At 30.5% G+C, this 8842-nt stretch overlaps 1 long non-coding RNA gene across 1 annotated transcript in view; it reads right to left on the bottom strand.

Moving 5' to 3' along the window:
* The window catches only part of LOC117103451, a 20948-nt gene that overhangs the window by 3539 nt on the left and 8567 nt on the right, over positions 1 to 8842 (bottom strand). The window lies entirely within an intron of this gene.

Here is an 8842-nt window from a genome sequence, read left to right as displayed (position 1 = left end):
CTTCCGCCCCATGCCCCCAGACCCCCTACGACGGTGTTGTCTCAATCGGTCCAACTTTCGGCCCCCCTTCCGCTTTTAAAATAAACTTAAAAATTAAATTACAGAAAGCATTTTATCTGCAAACTTAAATGTTTTAAAATAATAAATAAAGGGGAAAATTAAAATTAAATGTGTATTATCCGTCCCCTTCTTTGAAAATTGCCTTACATCAGGCTGAAATTTGTTTCAATGTTATTCTCAACATGTATTTATTTAAATTCAAGTTAAATCTTGCTATTGCCTGGATTTGGAAGCCTACTTTAACACTCATTGTGACTGGATTTCAAGTCTACAGGATTTATATTCATTTGATGAGATTCTTATCAGTTAATTATTTTTATGGCATATTTAACTATTTTAGTTCCGTTTGTTTAACCTTCTGACATGGTTATATGCCGATGATGAATTATAATATTTGGAAAATGATCAAAAAGTCATCTTTCATATTGTATTTGTTGTTTTTGGCGAGATTTCTAGTTTTGATAGATAACCATGAAGCCTTTAGTATTAACAAGTGATTGATGTGGATTCTACACATTTATTTTCAGATTCTTAAATATTATTATAACATTTGATAAAACTTGCACATCTCATTTATTGTTTGTTTTTCAAATCGTCTCAACAATTTCCTGTTTTTAAACTGTTCGTAATTGTTTTTTTAAAGGTAGTTTGTTTTTTAAATGATATAATGATAATTTCAAGATTCTTTTTTCTTGTTTAATTTTGAATTGCATCTTTTAAAATTTTTGTACTTTATGATTTATGCTGGTGACTGTGAGTAGCACCAATGTAATAAAAGTAGCAGTAACAGAACAGTTAATGACTTTGAGTAGCATAAAAATGTAATAAAATTAGAAACAAGTTATATTAACAGAGTAGCACAATGTATAAAAACAGCAAGTAGCAAGTTACAAAAAGTTGATGATTATAAGTAGCACCACTTGCTATAAAAGTATGGTAGTAGCAAGTGTTATAAAGCATTTGATAGTTGACGACTGAGAGAAGCAAAGGTAGCAATATCATGATTATATGTAGCAACACTTACATAGCAATAGTTATATTAATTCGGTAGTTGATAATATGAGCTACACAATGTGTGATAAAATTATGTAGCAAATTTATACATAACTTTAATTATTTTAAGTAGCACCACTTGCTATAAGCACATGGTAGTAGCAGGTATTATACAGTATTTGTTAGTTGATGACTGAGAGAAGCAAAGATAGCAAGAACATGATTATAAATAGCACCACTTGCTATAAAAGTATGGTAGTAGCAAGTGAATTGATAGTTGATGTCTGAGAGAAGCAAAGGTAGCAGGAACATGATTATAAGTAGCACCACTATATACAAGTATGGTACAGTAGTAGCAAGTTACATTAATAGTTGATGATACAATTTAATTATTATGAGTAGTAGCATCACTTCTTATAAAAGTAGGGAAGTAGCAACAGTTATATTTGGTAGTTAATGACTGACAGAAGCAAATAGCAGTAGCATGTGTGATAAATGTAGCAGAGACAAAACCAAAATGCTGTATGGTCATGTTGTATCAATCAAGTTGCAGAATCTTCAAAATTTTGAATGTGGCAGCTCAACTGAAGAAGAAGAAACAGTAGCAAGTATCAACTGGAGTAGAATTATGGTTATGGCTTTTTGCTGATGTAATGGTAGCAGGAGCATTAACCAGTGTAGTAGTATTAGTTACTGTAATTATAATAATCCTTTGCATTGCCAACCTGACCAAGTTCACATATATGAAAGCTTAACGCAGCTTTCATGCGGACAGCCGAATGTCAAACTATATAAAACTGCGGACTGAGCGATGGATGTCAACCCTTTTCACGGCCCAGTTTATCAAAAGTGTATACGCGTTGAAGATGGATCGCTTTACGATTAATGCTCATAAACACTACTAGTATGCCTGACGTAGCGCATCATATAGCGCGTCAAAAAATATATCAAATAAACTTTTTTTTTCCTTGTGAAAAAAACCATTATGTACAGAAGTAGGTGCTCAACAACAATATGTCCAAAAGTGTATACGCGTAGTTGTTGAAGATGGATAGCTTTACAATTAATGCGCTTAAACAGTGCTAGTATGCCCGATGTACCGCATCAATAGCGCATCAAAAAATGTATCAAATAAACTTTTTTTTTCTACCTGTGAAATAATCTATCATGTACAGAACTAGGCTCCCAACAACAACATATGCCCTTCATCCAAATTGATTGAAATAATTGAATTGGAGATTAAAACGTGAGTAAAATAAGAACTGCATGTTTTTTACAGTCCATAAATTAGAGTTTGCTAATTATGTGAGTAAAATGCGGAGTGGATTTTGTCGCAGTCCATAAGCTAAAGGTTGCTAATTATCGGAGCTTGAAGTAGGTTAGTTGAATATTCCGTCACATAATATCATCTTTTTCTAGTGGACATTAGCGCGGTTGCGATTCTCTAGAGGGACAAAGATGCTTATGATTTTGAATATTAATACGCGCAATGCTAATAATTTTAAGACACAATTATATATATAGAACACTAGATTCTGTGAAATATAGATCAGGTGCAAGCTGGTAATTGTTCTTGTGATAGTCTTCATGAAGCTAAAAAGACACTTTTAAGAGAATTACGTGCAGATATTAACGCTCGTACATTCAATCACTTAATGTGAGACAAGTAACACACTTCTGCTCGTTGCTCACATGCCAAGTTTTTTTAATGAACTAAGTAATGAATTTGCCTTTAATTTTTATTCATTTTAAGGATTTTAATTCACTCAGTGTCAAGTATCTAAGGATGGTGTAGGCTCCCGCTATGCGGTTGAATTATATTTGATGTAATTAAATGTAAATGTCTTCCGTGCTATGACTTTCACATTAAGCTCTCTGTGTCCTGCTTGCTTTGTATGTAACTCACAGCATGTTAATAATTACGTTCAATAATTTCATAACTAGTCTTCATAAGCTGAACAAAAACAGGAATTTAAACATTCTAATAAAATAAATGAATAAATTATCAAATTTTAATCGGTCATAGACCAAAACAATTAATTGGGATGAAGTCGAGCAACGTTTGGCAAAGGGCTTAAGACGAGTGTTGGTTTATTTATTTATTCTTTGATATACTGTAGTTACGAATCAAACCATCAAAATAGAAAGAAAAAAAAAGTCAAAAGAAAATTCAATGTAAAACTTATAAATTAATAGAATTATCAAATGAAAGTACTATTATGTAATTTCTTTAGTTAATTTTTGTTTCATTTGGAAATTCATTCCAAACAGTCCAAGACAGAGGGGTGTGGAGATTCGCCATCAACTGAAGAAAAGTCAAACCTGTGATTTTTTGTATGGAATATTGACTCAAAATGTACCATAGTAGTATTTTACTAAAAATAATCTTTAAGTTTTTTGGCAGAAACTTAAGATATGCAGAAAAACTTAATATTACTTAAAAATCTGTTAATTCGTGAGTTGAAAATTTGAGAGTTATAACTTATTGAAATATGGAAAGTGATAAAATTTTAAAATATAAATCACTATATAGTAAGGTATATATTGTGCAATTACATTATACCGTAGTGCACTGCGAAAATGGTTGGTAAATTTAAAGTGACATCATGCAATCTCGCATCCAAATTAAGAATACTGTAAAAGTGTTTGGCTAAATGGTGACCTTTCGGCGCTTTTCTGAATGTTAATACTAACGTCAACAAAGGTCATTCCAGACCTTGCGAGAATTAACTATTTTACGATCAAATCTTCACAAGAGCAACCCATATATTGAAAGGTGAATTACATCATAAAAACAATTTTTGTTGATTGTTATCTGGATTGCTTGGTAAACAATGTAATCAATACTTACCCATGGCATGGTTTCATTAAAAACAAAATTTTAAAAAACAGGAGATTATTTTATTATAGTGTCTCAATGTTGCATGGATGGTCTTTTTGCATATCTCCATCTTAACACAATTCATCATTTTATTTTAAGTTGAAGAGGTAATAAAGAAAAGTGAAATGAAATGATAAAGAAGTATAAAATTTGAAATTATTTTCTTTTAGTGCTGCAATGTTTTATGGATCTTTATTATATTTTGCCATTTCGACAAAATTCATAATTTCATTTTGATGTCAAATTGCACAGGTAATAAAGTAGAGTGAGATGCTATAATAAAGAGATTAAAAAGTATGGAATTTGATACATTTATGGCATGTTGTTCAAATGGCAATAAAAAATATTGTTATCATCTATTTCAAATGATTGCATTATTATAAGATTTGTCTGTGTCCTAAAGCTCTGTAAATACTGTAAATTTTAAGTGACAAGTTGACAAGTATGTGTGATTTTCCCATATATGGGCATGATGATGTCACATCACACCCATATATGGGCATAATAATGTCACATCACACCCATATATGTGCATGACGATGTCAAATCACAACCATATATTATGGGCATCATGATGTCAGATTGCATCCATATTATGCAGGCATCATGATGTCATATCACACCCATATATGGGATCATGATGCCACATTACACCCATATACGTGCATGATGATGTCACATCACAACCATATATGGGTATGATGATGTCATATCACACCCATATATGGGCATCATGATGTCACATTACACCCATATATGGGCATGATGTCACATCACACCTATACCATGGGCATAAATGTCACACTACACCCATATATGGGCATGATGAAGTCACATCACACCTATATATGAGCAAATGACAAGTATATGTCACATAAATCTTGATAGGGTGGAGCTTGAGCAAGCTGTTTGCTGTGTGTGTGCAATTTGATCTCTCAACCATAATGGTTTGATTCCCATTCTGACCACTTCCTTTTATTGGGAGTTGTTATTACAGAACATGCAAAGTGGTACAACTTTACATATGACGTGCCTATAAATAACCTAGAGCCTTCTAAACCAAAAAATACTATATTTATTGATGAATCACTATCTCTTTTTGAAGATATTACTATCTATCTCCTATTGGTGGTATCACTATCTATCTCTTATTGATGATATCACTATCTATCTCCTATTGATGATATCACTATAGCTATCTCCTACTGATGATATCACTATCTATCTCCTATTGACGATATCACTATCTATCTTTTATTGATGATATCACTACCTATCTCTTATTCATGATATCACTATTGATGATATCACAATCTATCTCCTACTGATGATATCACTATTGATTATATCACTATCTATTGATTGTATCACTATCTATCTCCTATTGATGATATCATTATCTACAGTATCTCCTATTTATGATATCACTATTGATGATATCACTGTTTATCTCCTCAACTAGTTGACTTATATTGGAATTATCTAACCTTCATGTCTTACAACCACACTCCTCAGCAAATCCTTGATGTGCTTGAGACATGCTGACAGATGGCTTTGCTGCCTGTCTTGCAGATGCCACCATTCCTCTCAACTTACAGCAGTCTCAAGGATATTGCAAACATTAATGAAAAATAATGTCATCAAGCTTTGGTTTTTGAGAGAAATAATTTACATTCTCCACTGTGTAACAGAGCATAGAAGTGAGGATCTAAATATTCTTTGCTGTATCAATGTGATTTGAGATATAAAATTTCATCCTGCATTTGGTCTCATTTATAACATTATTGCTAGCTATGCATCAAACGTGCAACACTGCATTACTTCTCTGTCAAGATACAATTTCTCAAAAAAGAAAAACGATCATTGATATTATTAGAAGCATCAGAGCGCACTGATACGTCAGCAATCACGTTGTTCAGCATCAAAGGATGCTGATATGGTAGTAATTATATTGTTTATGGTAGCAATCATGAAATCAATAATTACAGATTATTCTTCCTGCCACTTTTTGCTTATTTTTTTCATTTAAGTTTTGTTTATTGTCAAATACACCATCTTGTAGGCCTATGTTATTTTGTTGTATCAATTTAAGTGTAATTAATTATAATTTATTAAATTATTATTTATTAACTGATTTTTTAGGTTGTATTTAAATATCATATAGCACATTTACTTAAATATACAGCCTTATAAATTAGAAAGGGGAGACTTTTTTATACCTTGTTTGTAAACTTATTTTCTTAAAATCGTTCAGAGGAGGGCGTAAAAAAAAATAAAATGTTGTTTTCTTATTTAGCAAATTATTTTTCCAAAAACATCAAGATGGAGAAGAAAATTTAAATAAAATTATATTGTTGAATGTAAACAGTGTAGTAATATGGGATGGTTAAATGCTTTAAATTTATATAACTAGGAGAAATATACATATCCTATTTTTGGGGGATTCAAGGAAACAATGAGTTTAATAAAAAAAAAAAAAAAGAGAAAACCTTTTTCTTTTCTGGAATTTTCATTTTTTCATGGCAGTGAGTAGGTGGTCTAATTGGCCAAATATAAATTTATATTTTATATTTGAAATCATCATTATTGGTGGGCGGTGGGTTTGCTAAACTAGGTATAAAAAGAGTCTCGCCTTAACACTACATGCAGCTGTTTTTCTAATATTCCCCTTAAACGCTTGATACAGTATGCATAATTCCCTCAGCAAATTATGTTGACCATTGCTTTCCAAATGTTTGCAAAATTAATAAGATTTTGCTGACACTATATTATGCCTCCCTGCTATATTGAACCAGAATTTGTAAATTTTATTATCTAGTTTCTTTTATCAATTTCTACAGTACCAGGATATCTGCTTCCTGTTTTATATTTCATAGCATCTGAATGTTTTGTTTTATTATACCCTGACAACATTTTTTTTTCTAACTTGAACAAATTCAATTTATGCATATAACTTTCATTTTGTCACTTGAGAGAGATAAGCCTCTGTGAGTATAATTATCAATTTCATTATAAAATAATAAATAAAATATACATAAATTTGAAGTAATTGTTGTGGCTGATCTACAATAATAATAATAATAATAACAATAATAATAATAATAATAATAATAATAATAACAATAATAACAATAATAATAATAATAATAATAATAATAATAATAACAATAATAATAATGATAATAATAATAAAAATGATAATAATAATAATAATAATAATTGTTGACTTATATAGTGCATAATGTAAAGTTAATTAGAATACCCTGCTTCTCAACATTAATTTGTTACAATTAATTTTTTAATTGTAAATGCTTTCAGCATTGGCAATGTTTTGAATTTTCTTTTTAAATTAAGATTTACTATCTATAATACAGTAAATATGACTGTGTTTCAGTTGAAAATAAATATGAATAAATTAATCATAGTTATGCATTCCTTGCCCCTCCTGCTTCTGAGCCTTTTGGAACTTGTGCTGTACATCAGTTATCATACAAATAATAATAATATTTATTTGGCAAATACAGTTAGGCCCCATAAAAAAAAATTATTAGTTTATCAACCTATCAAAGAATAAAAACTGATGATGGAGGGAGGTTTTTTTTTTTTTTGCTAACCCCACCCCCATTTTACCCATGTTCACAAGTAAATCAATGGTTAGGGACACATATATAAAATGTCATAAAATGGAATCAACTTTATATTCAAAAAATATGTTTTTGTTGTACCAGTATATTTGCAAGAAATCCTGAGCTTTTCAAGTGAAAACAGATGGAAAACCGACCGTTTTGAAATAAAAATAATATGTTGATTGAAAAAAAAATTTTTTTTTAAATCAGAATTTTCCCAAAAGTGATGAGGAAGGGGGTGATAAACTAATAATTTTTTTTTTATGGGGCCTTTATACAGAAAAACAACATGGTATACTGGGACAGGGAATGGTTGAAAGCTGTACAAGATTTGTTCCCTATCCTTTCTATTATTAAGTACAGTAGTAAAAAAAAAAAAAATCAGAAAAATTAATCAGATTCATAAAAAGATATAAAATGCTTAACTAAATGACAACAGGATTTTGACCATGGAAAATGAACACATTATGAAAATGCAAACCAATAAAAACAGTGATTACAATCAAAGTAGGTTAGAGTTGTAAAAGCAAAATGCCCTTGAAGGTCAGAGATGGATTAGCTTGTAAGCAGTGGATAGCAATCAAGGAAACGTCAACATTAGCCTACATAAGCCAGATTATACCACATGCAGCCCACAATCACACAATCAATGCATGGCTGTAGCCTGAGGTATTGGTTGTACTATTGTGGTATCATGAATGGTGGTATAAACATCTCAACTCATACACTTTTTTTTTTTTATAAGAACACATTTTATAAGAACACTGAGGCTGAAATCACTTAAAAATTAAGAACAAAATAGGAACAATAATTGTGGCTGAGGTCAAAAATGTCAGAACAAGGTTTTTATTTTAAAAAATAGAAAGACCAACAAATCTTATCTGATCCTGGGCAAAATTTTACTGGTACTTATTTAAAAAAAAGCGCAGTGTAATGTCAGTAATTATAGTTAACATGATAAAGATGTTAATTATCCATAATAATCTAGGCCTAATAAAAAAATAAAACATAAAAATAATGATAATGATATTCAATTACAATAAAAAAAATTATAAAATGTTACACAGAACCCAGGTAAAACGTAGTCCCCCGTAATGTAGCATCAATACATACATGGTAGCATAAACTGTGGAATAATCTTCCTATTTCCATCCGAAATGCTTGTAGTACTGAAGTCTACAAAAAACTCTTAAAAGCTCATTTATTTCCTAAATAATCCTCTTCCTACAATAAACCTTTTCTAAGCGCCTTGTATCCTTTGGCAAAAGGCGCTATATAAATT

This window comes from Anneissia japonica, unplaced genomic scaffold (genome assembly GCF_011630105.1).
Source record: "Anneissia japonica isolate Jap-2015-1 unplaced genomic scaffold, ASM1163010v1 scaffold1065_len1792383_cov172, whole genome shotgun sequence".
Classification (NCBI taxonomy): domain Eukaryota; kingdom Metazoa; phylum Echinodermata; class Crinoidea; order Comatulida; family Comatulidae; genus Anneissia; species Anneissia japonica.
This window is presented reverse-complemented; position numbering and strand designations above follow the sequence as displayed.